The following is an 11,848-nucleotide window of genomic DNA, read 5'->3' as shown; positions in this document are numbered from 1 at the left end:
TTTGCATTCTTGTGTTATTTACACATTGGTGAATGGCTTGAGCGGTTTCTATGTTCGTTGTTACACTACACTTTCATGCCATGTTTGCTAAATATGACATAAAAGTGAAGTTGATTTAAAAAATTAGATTAATAATAAAATCTGTTTATAATGTTTGCAGCCTGTTGTTACAGTGTATTAATCAAGGAATCCAATAACATTCCTTTGAAGCACACGTCCCAAACTCTTCCATTACAATAAAACAGGTCCTTATTCAGGGTTCCTGCAGATCCTTGAAAAGTTTGAAACAGCCTTAAATTGCAGGTTGAAACTTTAAGGCCATAAAAAGTCAGATTTTTACCAGTGAGGGGCACATTTACTTAGATATATCCTTTTCCAGCCATCCTGTACAATTTTGATCATCTTCCCCCACAAACTGTTGCATAACTTTTTCTATAATTCAGGGAAATCAGTATTGGATGTTCTAATTTTCCTGGGAGAGGACCCCCAGACCATTCTCTGATTTCACTGTGATTTAATAAACTCTGTACTGCTGTTAAACACTAGTCCAGTTCTCTCACATCTGGGCTACCAGGTTGCCCAAAAATCCTTGCAGCCCACCCTTATTTTGAAAGATCTTAACCGACATTATTCTGCTTTTTTAGCAAACTATTTAGAATAATCTCAGCACACCTGTGAAAATGTGTCATGATAACTACTGTTTATTGATGATATAGAGGCATTAAATGTGCAAGAAATCATCAAATCTGGGTGTTTACGACCAAAATATTTTTTTCTACTATACCATTTTACATTTGTAATCAGTTCATTTAGCAGTGGTCTAGTGCAGTAACCTTGCAAAGCAGATGGATCTGTTTCTGTGTTTCTTATTGGGGAATCCATCTTGCAAAACTCCCGTCTGAACCGTTTGGGCCTGGTTAGAAAGTGACAGGACCAATTACTGACGAGGGGCAGCACTTTCTGGCGCGGCAGAGTTGTGACGTATGCAAGCAGCAACAAGAGGCCGGTACAATTATGGCGCAAGAAATTATCGTGGATGCTGCTAAAGCGCCAGTTTTATCAGAACTTGCTGACATTTCTTTGTTAAAGAAGAACAAAGAACAGCAGTGAGTTGTTTTCTTTTCAAAAACGACAAAAGTCGTGTACTGACATGTCTACAGTCGCCATGGTTGGTGTTATGCAGTTCTATATGGAGTTTATTCCTGTAGCTGCGCACGCGCACCTTGGTAGCAGCAACGACGTCACATGTTTTGTTGCTGATTGGCCCATAAAGATGTGACAGACGGAACATCCATCCAATCACCCGCCACGTTTTTTAAACTTTTTAAATCCTCTGCCCTTTCCCAAACACTGTATATCGAAGGTTTCCCCGATGGATTTGTGAAACAAATCCATCTGGCGTGTCAGGTTACTCGTGCAGATGGTGTGCCTTGAAGAAAGTGTAAGTTTGCGCCGGAAAATCTTTGCGGCCATCCGTTAATATTGAAAAAACACAACAACAAGACATTCTCTTATAAAATGACTTTGTATGTTCTTCTTCACTTCATGGTTATTCAAATCTTGGTCCAAACAGGGGCAAACTGGACTTGACTGAGGTTCTAAAAGATGTTTAGCCTCTCCTCCAAAAGGCTTCTTCATGAACGACGGAGGAAGGAGAAGAGAAATGTCTTCAAGAACCTCAGTCAAGTCTAGTTTACCCCCCTTTGGACCAAGATTCTGGTACTGTAACTCAATGAAAGGGCTATTTTAACCTGGATATGAATATGGTTTGACTTGAGAGTTTGACGTGATAAAAGGTGGACAAAAAAAAGTCTGAGATCCACTTGTCTAGTGTGCTGAGAAATCTCATGCCTTTCATTTTTGACTGTTTGTTGTGCAAAAAGTGATTTTAATTTTTCTCAGTTCAGGTCTTAAAGGGGACATATTATGCAAAAATCCCTTTTTCAGGCTTTTCTAACAAAAATATGTGCCCCTGGCCTGTCCACAATCCCCCCAAATACCAGAAAAATCCATTTCCTTCCACCCTCTCCTTCTCTTCCTTTCAGAAAATATGTGCTGAAATGAGCCATTCTCAGATTTTACCCTCATTACCTCATGTGGGAAGTAAGCATCCGCCCCCAGGTTTGGTTGGCCCTCCCCGCTTGAAAGAAAGTTCCACCCTCACCTCCTGATCTTCCTCTCACCTGCCAGCTGAGATGCTGGATAGCTCAGTGGGTTATCCTGTTGGCTTTGAGCTGGGAGATTGATGGTTTGAATCCCAGTCAGGTCCTTAACTTTGGATAAAAGTGTCTGTAACATTGTAACATCAGTTGTGCCAAATTAATTTCCTAAGAGGGGTGTGGTCATGGGCGGAGTTAGACAGCTCATTAGCATTTAAAGCCACAGCTTCAGAAACGGCTCATTTTAAGCAGGGCTGGAACAGAGGGGGTTTTTAGACATGCAAAAATCCAGGACTGGAGTGTTTTTTCAGCAACAAACTTCTCAGGGATGTTTTGGGGACCTCTGAGAGCAATATGAACTTGTCTTAAAGGGGTAAAATATGTCCCCTTTAAATAGTCTTCAATTTGATATTTTTTTTACAGGGTGTCCGTTAGGTTTTAAAAAGTATTAAAAGTTAATAACTTAATTGAGCCAAAATTAAGGCTTTTAATAAACGTTTTAAAAGCAATAATTTGAGGTCTTAGATTTGTTTTTAATTTTTATATTAAAGAGGTGACAGTCTGCATAGATGTATGGAAATGAAATATTAAAATCAATACAACTCAGTTAAACTGAGCCATGGCTGATCAGCTGCAACAGTCATGTGATCATAAAATCAAAAATAAGGATCATTATAAGTGTCCTAATGTGGGTTTTTGGGGCTTTTTTAAACTAAATGTATGCTGTTGTACTTTTTTGCTTCAACTGCAGTGTCAAACGTAAATAAGTACTTCTTGATTGCAGTATAACTACTTTAGACCACTTCAGATAAAGAAACGACCTTTCCTTTCATAGTGGGATCTCAGAACGCTCCAGGAAAGCTTTCTTTGCATACCGCAGTAAGAAATACGAGCTGCATTTTCTTTTCTTTGTCACATTTTTGTCTTTCTATCAGCACAGAGCCCACACAGACTCAGTAGAGCCATAATGAAGAGGGTCTTTAAAAACCTATTATTCGGTAATCACTTTAATGTCAGATTTTCTGTACGCCATTTTAAAAGCTTATAGGAATCCTGTTATTGCAATTGCTTCTGAAAAGGCAGTTAATCATGCTTTTGTCATTTAAAAAGCAACAAAACACAGTTATAAGAAGGCACTATAGCCTGAAAATCAAAATTAAAAAATGCACAACTGTGTTACACAGTTCAATAGCTATAAAATAAATAAATGAGAAACAATATAATCATAATTGCACTAATAACCAAATGTGCCTTCATTACCATAAACCTACTTCTATTGCTTTGTTATTCTTAAAAGTACAAATGTCTGATTCTGCTGCTGTAAATAGCCCTTCACAGAAAATATGAGGATTTTAACTCAACGTCTCTTCACTTATTTGACATCAAAATGTAAATTTTCTAAATATCTATTAATCTTGATAAATCCTGTGAAAAGTCAAAACTAAAAGGGAAGTAATTCCACTAACAGGTCAAAAACACAAACACCTATTTATGCACCACTGACTTCTGTTAACATGGAAAAAAAAAGATTAGCTACAAGTTTTTACTGGTTAACCGGAATTCCCCTAGAATCCAGTGAACCCACTTTGGTCCCACATGCACTGTCCTGCTTTTATAGTTACTCAGTAAAACGAATGTGCATCAGTCTGCAGCTATAGATAATCCCCAACAAACAGCAGATACCATGTGTCTGCTTACATAACCAAAAATCTTTCACATATTTTTGCATCATAATTGAACATGAATTTTGATGATCCTCTGTTTCTATCTAAATCCCCCATTCACCTATCAAGAGACACCAACACTAGTTTCACCCACAAAGACTAGCCTGTGAATTTAGTTTCTTATTTACAACAGTAAACAAGCTTTCACAAAATAGCACAAACCTGATCTAACTGCACATGCACCATCCTCATGGAAAACACTGTAGAGACAAGTTTCAGTTATTTAGGGTGGTCAGCGTTAACATACTATGATGAAGATCTAAAATTAAAGTGCTATATATTATGTTATTGTTTTAGGCTGACTAGTGTTATGCTACCGTAGCCAGGTAGCAGCTGGATGCTACTCAGCATCTTCCTGCTCTCACAGTGATGGAAGATTACGACAACGCTGCTCCTCTGGGTGTTTCATATCACATAAAAACTCCCAGACACCTCAGTGCTAACCAGAAGTAAAATGCGCTCCAGAAATATCACTCTTTCACCATTCCCTTTTGCAATTTTTATCTACTCCATCTGCTGCATTTTTTTCTTCTGTTGTTGGGCTAATGTTACTTTTGATCCACTCAAAACTCTTTGTTTTTTTCCAAAATAAAAAAAGGCCAAGACAGGGCAAGAGTGTTGTTGCATAGTCAGACATGGTGCAGTCATGAATGACCCAAGCACTCGTGTAGTCTGAGCCAGACTTAACCTCCAAATAAAGCACACAAAACTCTTAAGTGGAAAAATCTCTCAGCATGATTGCTCATCATAACTGGGCTACTTACACAGAAAAATCAACTAAACTAAAACTCCTGTATTAACTGGTGGTAATGGGCGTTCAGTGAATCATTTTGTACATGCACTCCTGCATACCTTTGACCCTGTAACAGCAATTAATACTTTAGATCACAGAATTATAACTTTGAAGTTTTCTACTCTTAATTGTTTCAGACCATTCTGGTCAAGCAGTGCAGCACTTCTTAAGATCAGTGGTTCCCCAACCTTTTTCCTTTGACGACCCCCCCCCCCCCCCCCCCCCCCAAGGACTGACATGCAAGAAAAAGTAGTACATTGCAGTCAAAAATTAACATTAGTTTTATTTTTCAAATCCAAAGAAAGCAGCCATAAACCCAGATGTTTACCATTATACCTTTGTATCAACTTTTTCCGAGTGTTTTATCATCTTTTTAGTTTGGATGTGCAAATCTCCTTTTAACAGTCTCAGAGCAGACGGAGCCTCACAACCCGCCTGAATTCAGTGGTGCCCATCTAGGGGGTCCTGGACCCCAGGTTGGGAACCAAGACTCTAGATCAATGATCATCAACTTGATGACTGGGGCCCACATCAGGTCCCCCACTGCTTCCCATCCGGCCCATAGAGGTGATAGAAATATTGCATCCTGTCGTTTAGCTTTTTGTCTTATAGTTTAAATAAAACATTCACCCTAGTAGCTTATCAGAAAAGAAGCACACTAGTATTTCTGTAATTTGGCACGGTGAACATACTTATTATTATCTTGATTACAGTTGCAGTTTTTTGCATTAATTTTCTACATACAGCTCCTTGAGAGTGTATTTTTGCTCTTTGAGAATCTTCACAGAAGATGCCTGTGTTTTGGGCCAATCATGACACAGCGTTAAACCTCTTTATAAGGCACAAGTATCTTGTGTTTTATCCAAAATCAAGCTCAATGATAGACATCAACAGGGCTCCAGAAATATGTAGCTAAAATATCTCAAACACCCCCTTGTGGCTGGCTGTAGAATAAGTGATAGGGACTGATCCCAGTCAGTTTTAGGCTTAAAGTTCCATTTATTTTGGAAGGAATCCATGTTTTCACACAATTATGTTAAATAGACAAAAATGTTGATTTTATTTCAGTTAATTTCAGTGTCTGGCCCCCACAGTGTTTGGTGAAAAGAAGCTGGCTCTTGTGAGAATGGAGTTGATGACTCCTGCTTTAGAGAATAAAAGGGCCATAAAACACATCTCTGCATTTGATTCCAAAATCAAGACTTGGTTAGACTTGCTTGTTTACGTGTCAATATGGACTTAAAAGTGTGTTTGGAAATGTAACATAATTACATTTTAAATGGTGATAAACCATCATGATTTGTTGGGATTTTATTTTTCTATTTTTAAATGACCATTTGACAGCCCTACTACTAATTCATTAGTCTGAGTAGTTGCTATTGTAAATGTAGTGTTTAGAGAGTATGACCCTGTCAGCCCGGAATCTGTTATATTTTTATCCCAAAATATTTAAAGGAGAATTTTGGAAATCTTAAATCTTTCTCTTTACCATCACATAAAAAGAAAAGCCTAAAACCAACAGTGAATCCTTCCTATCTTCATAGTGAGCCTGTAAAGCCTAAACCTAAACCTTTGTGTTAGACTTCCAATACTTTTGAAAAACACCTAGCAGCCAGAAAGATTTTCCCTCATGGCTATGAGCCTGGATTGAGCTCACATGTTCTGTTCTGTCTTGTTGCAAATATTCACCAGTAAAACACACAAATCCACGTTTCCTGTAAAAATTAAAAGCAACGGTTCACAAATCCATCTTGATAATATAGCTCAAGCCTGACACTGTATTTCTAACAGGTCTCTCTAAGAAAACAAAATTAAGATTTAATATTTCCACTCAACGTTTGCACTGCATAACATATTATTAGGAGCTTGTGGTGCTAGTACACAAAAAGTGCATTATAGTACAGCTCTAACTTGTCCTGTAGCCCAGGGGTTCTCAAACCTTTCAGCCTGCAACTCTCTAAATCAGTGATCGTCAACTGGTGGCCTGGTGGCCACGTCAGGCCCATATCAGTTCCCATCCAGCCTGCAGAAGATTTTTAAAATCAGAAAATGTGCAGAGGAAAAATATGTTGTGGTATTTAGGGTATGTTATTTCCAAAAATCCCCAAAGGCTTTAAATGTTGGTTTAACATTTGATCCATTTTACAGAAATCCATCAGTTAGTCATCATTAGTGAATATGCATGATAAAGACATACTCTGCATACATACTGCATGCGTTCTTGATTAAAGCAGCCGTTTTCCTTGTCAACTTTCCACTTTAGCCACTTTAAGAGTACGTTTTTTTCCTGCTACAGATGCACCATAAAAGACTGGTTTCCCTGCAGTTTGCCCACCAATCACAACACAGCATTTTAGCATCAAACCCAGTGATGGCAACATGCCAGCCCCAGAAATATATAGCCAAAATATCACAATTGCCCCCTAATGGCAGCTGCAGTTTAGGGGATTGGCACTGATCTCACTGCCAGAGGCGAAAAAAATATTTATATTTCTGAAGGAAAAAAAGCACTAAACAATTATCTGTTAATTGGGCCAAAATGTTTATTTCAATTGAGATTTTTGGGAAGTCCAGCCCCTTCAGTGTCTTCCAAGTAAAAAATGGCCTATAGTACAATGTAGTTGTTTACCCATGCTCTAAATAAAGGTGCCAGAGACCGGGAGTTTGGGAGTTATCTGGCAACACCCTCTCAGTCCTGACCCCCAAATTTTGAAGCAAACTTTAGTCAACCTAATTTACTCCAAAGGAAAAAAAAATTGTTATTTGAGTGCTTCTGTCTCTTATTTTGACTTTGCCCATAAGCCATTGTTATTGTTATTGTAAGACAGGAGTCTTCAGCCATTGGAGAAAGCAATCAGACTTTATACGTCTAAATAAAAACAAACCTTCTACATGAGGGTCGTCAAACTCATATTGAGTCCAGGGCCTGATTTTCTGCAGTGAGATGTCCTGAGGGCAAAACTATTTGGTCCAGAGGTGCCACAATAATAAAATATAAAAATAAAAACCTTAACACTGATGGTAAATCATTTTAAGATTAAAAAAGGCAAAGTGGTAAGTTTAAAGGCTCAAAATCTGAGAAAAAAAGTCAAATTTATTAGTTCAAAAGGGCAAAACATGAAATTTAAAGGCAATATCATTTTTAAAAGTCAAATATATGAGAAAGTCAAAATCATGAATTTAAAGGTAAAAAAATGGGATTAAAAATTCAAAAAACATGACTTTCAAGGTCCAAATATGGGATTAAAAGTGAAAATCATGAGTTTAAAGGTCAAATTATGACTTAGAATTTTAAATTGTGAATTTAAAAGGTCAAAACATATTAAAAAGTAAAAATCAAGAGGTGAATAGGTCAGAATATGAAATAAAAAGTAAAAAACACTAATTAAAATCTTTTCCCACCTTCATGACTTATAATTTAATTTTTACACTTCACTTTTCATATTTTTATTATTTACCAAGGATATTTGAAATCATCAAGGTGAAGTTTACACATTTATTCTGTTGGAAATCTGCAGACCTCATACCGGCGGGCCAGTTATAATAGAAATATTATATGATCTTACGTGCGGGGTATAACGGTATCATGGGCCAGATTTGGCCCCAGGCCTTGAGTTTGACACCCCTGTTCTAGAGGATGAGCCATGCTGTGGGAAAATAATGTTCTACTGATGGGCCGAAATTCAGAATATCGCCCCCCAGCATCTAAGGAAAGCTAAGCCCCCCCCAGGACCAGCCTGGTAAATTAAACATACATTTTAATTGTCTTCATGCTCTATTCTTGATAATAAATCTATGTATAAACTATTCATTATTATGATTATTATTTGGGCCACTTTAGAATAAAAAGAGAATTATCAAGAAAAAATAAAAAGTTGTAACTTTGCAACAACAAAAAAAAGACTTTTAAAGTCAGAAACATACATGAACTAAAACTTAACTTTTGAGATCATAAAGCAGCAAAGTTAAAAATCCAACCGCTGTTTTCAGTTTGGTTTCTTGTAAAGTTTTGACATTACACTGTTGTAAATTTATGGTGCAAGAAACATGAAATTTTGAGTTTCTAATGGCAAAATTTACTTTATCTTTTTGTTTTATTTTAAATTTACAGCAGTATAATCTTAACTATTTTTGACACCCCCAACAACCAAAAAACCCGAGACTTTTTGCTTGAAAATGAACGGATCCTTTTCATTTTCTTTTCTTCAAGGGTGCTTCTTAGACACCGTCATGTTTCTGATTGTGATTAAAAAACAAGAAATGTTTTATGCACATCTAATTATAGTCAGAGAAGACAGGACCCCGTGCCCCCTGAGGGGTCCCTGGACCCCAGGTTGGGAACCACTGATTTAGGAGGAAAATCATTTCAGAACTAAAAAACTAAATCAGCTGTTGATTTTGAAGTCAGGCCTTTTAGCTTCCAGCTTCACTGGGATTAGCCAGTGTTGCTAGGAGGAAATATCTGATTTGCCTTAAAAGAGCCAAATTTAAGAACCCTTCACAGCCTGAACAGTAATGTGCTTTATTCAGAGGTTTCATGCTATATATTTTCATGAAGTCTCCTTCTTTACCCTGTCTATTTCCTCCGCTGTCGTTAAAGTTCAGTCTGTAACTCACTCCATGAAGTGTTTCACCATTTTCCTCTGAGAATTCTGCTTTTGTGTTAATACACTGAGATTTTTTTTACTCCATCCTGCAGCGTGCATTTCCATAAACACTGCACGCCTCACAAATCACTTCAAACCACTGTGACTTGTGAAGGCAACCTTAAGTGGGCTGAACACTTAAACCATGATTCACTATGCAATGGATAGAACTGTGTGCTAGAGAGAGAGTGTCTTGCAGCATTTGCAGCCTATTGCTCATAACTTTACATATTTATTAAATCATATCAGCTCCACTTCTTCCCCCCACATCAGGCTGTTTTTACTCTAGATTTAATCAGCACATGCAGGCCTGCTTTCCCACTAAACCAGGATGCAGCTTTTTTCAAGTGAGGGCCCCGTTTTGTCCTCTCAGTTTGGACTCAGTCAAATTGAGTCCCCCTGCATTAATTCGACCCTGCTAAGCTAATAAGGTCGAACAAGTCTCTTTGTATTGTCGTGTTAAGCTTTATTGCTTGTCGTTTTGACCAGCGATGGACAAGGTAGGCTTTGATGAGGGAATTAGTCCCCTATTCTGTCCCTTTTATTCATGGCGCGGAGGAACATACAAGCAGCAGAGAGGGTGTCAAAAGGAGAGCTGGTCCTATTGCAAAGTGTCTCCCTTGTTGGAGCTGAAAGGGCGGTTATGAGACGATAAACCGCTTAATACACTGAGCTAATTGGATGAGAGCAAGAGAGACGGGGAATTAAGGGGCGAACCGAGAGGGGAGCGGAGTGCCATGGCCCGGCTATTCAGGCCTTTCATCGCGGGGCCGGTTCTCCGCCTGAGGGGGGAGGGAAAAGAGAGAGAGAGAGCGAGTGAGTGAGGGGGGTGAGGCTGTTCATCAAAGCGCCTTTTAGAGCGCCTCTCCCGGGGACTGAGTGAGGGACTGATCCGGCTGAGACTGTGGAGTGATTGGGTCTATTCTCTCTCAGTGCGCGGACGCGGTGGGAGAAACGAGGTCCGGGAGACTCCAAATCACGGAGCCAAATCAAGTCCAGGAAAGGGAAGGAGGGGGGAGTGAGGGATAGTGGTGATGAAAATAGGCACAAGTCAGTGGGAGGACATTTTCTGGACACCTGGCTTAACCTGTAAGAGAGGGGGCGGCGGCATCAAAGCCTGGCGCATTGATACAGTCCGCCAAATCATGTAGATATTTCTCGTCTGTGTGCAATTTGCAAGAAAACACCGCATGATTTGCCTGATTTTTTTTCTCTTTATATCAACAGCTATTATCAAGATCATTCATGCAACAAGAAGCCTAATCCCACACACAGGCCTGAGTTAAATGAAAGAGCACACATCCAACAAGTGTGACTTTATAAATCCACAGCCCCTGCCCTGCGACAGCATTTCAATTTTCTCGCCTTTTTGCGCTGCAAAGAAAAGTTTAAGCCTCGCGCTCAGCAGGTCACCAGCCTCCCGGCATTCCCCAGATATTAAGGACAAATTGGTTTGCCATTCATTAGTTATATTCACAATAAGATTAAAAAACTCCACAGACAATATCATCGAGCTCCTATAGGGCCACGCAGGAAAAAAAACAGACACGCTCCAATGCGCTTGAGCAAAAGAAGAGGAATTTTAAAAAACATCCCACATTGTGGATGATGGAGGCTGCAGGAGAAAATTGCTTTTATTTTTCTCCTCTTTTTGCATTCTGCTTCAAGGAGCAGCTGGGTGACTTTGCTTTGCTGTGATAAATTAATTTCAAGTAAAGTCCCTTATCTGGGTCTAATTCCTTCTTGTTTGGACTACACTGGGTGATTAACAGGTGTAAGACCTCGCGAGACCTGCGAAACAAGAGGAATAAGAAAGAGGGGGAGGTTTTCACAGATGCAGACAATAATTTTTCAAAAGAAGTGGGACTACTTTAATCCGCGGGGTAATTTCACGCGATTTGGACGGGCACCATAGCCGGGTCAAACGGAGGAGAATGAGCATTGATTGATGTAATAGTCCTGCGTGAGCTGTGAGATCCAGAGAGAGGGGATTTAGCCCAGCTCTGCTGAGTGAAAGGCGTTTGATGGAGTGGTTTGTTACTTCATTAATGACAAAGGGGGCTCGCTTCCATCGACACGGCATTACAGATGTTAACACCAATTTAGCGCCTTTAAAGGGTCTTAAAGGAAGTTTTGTGACGAGACCCCCCCAGATAAAGTGGGCGATCTAATTGAAAACCCCTCGCCTTTGTCGCGCGCTTCACATGTTGGGGATTAAGCTCATGAATATATGGTCACTATTTTGTCAACTGCGCTCGAGAGGATAGACGCACGCAGCGTCTACCGCGTATTTGATCGTCTTCACGTGCAGCATTACGCATGCGACAAATTCCTCTCTTTCAGCACCAGAGATCCTGTGAATGAAGTTTAGTGATTGCCCGCTCTACAAACCATTTAATAATATTAATAATTATTATAATCTGGTTTTATGAACCCAACTGTTGTTGATTATAATGCAAGACAGTACACATTTTTTCATTACACCTTTATTAATAGTTCTATAATATTCTATTTCACATTGTTTTA

Source organism: Cheilinus undulatus, linkage group 19 (assembly GCF_018320785.1).
Source record: "Cheilinus undulatus linkage group 19, ASM1832078v1, whole genome shotgun sequence".
NCBI lineage: Eukaryota > Metazoa > Chordata > Actinopteri > Labriformes > Labridae > Cheilinus > Cheilinus undulatus.
This window is presented reverse-complemented; position numbering follows the sequence as displayed.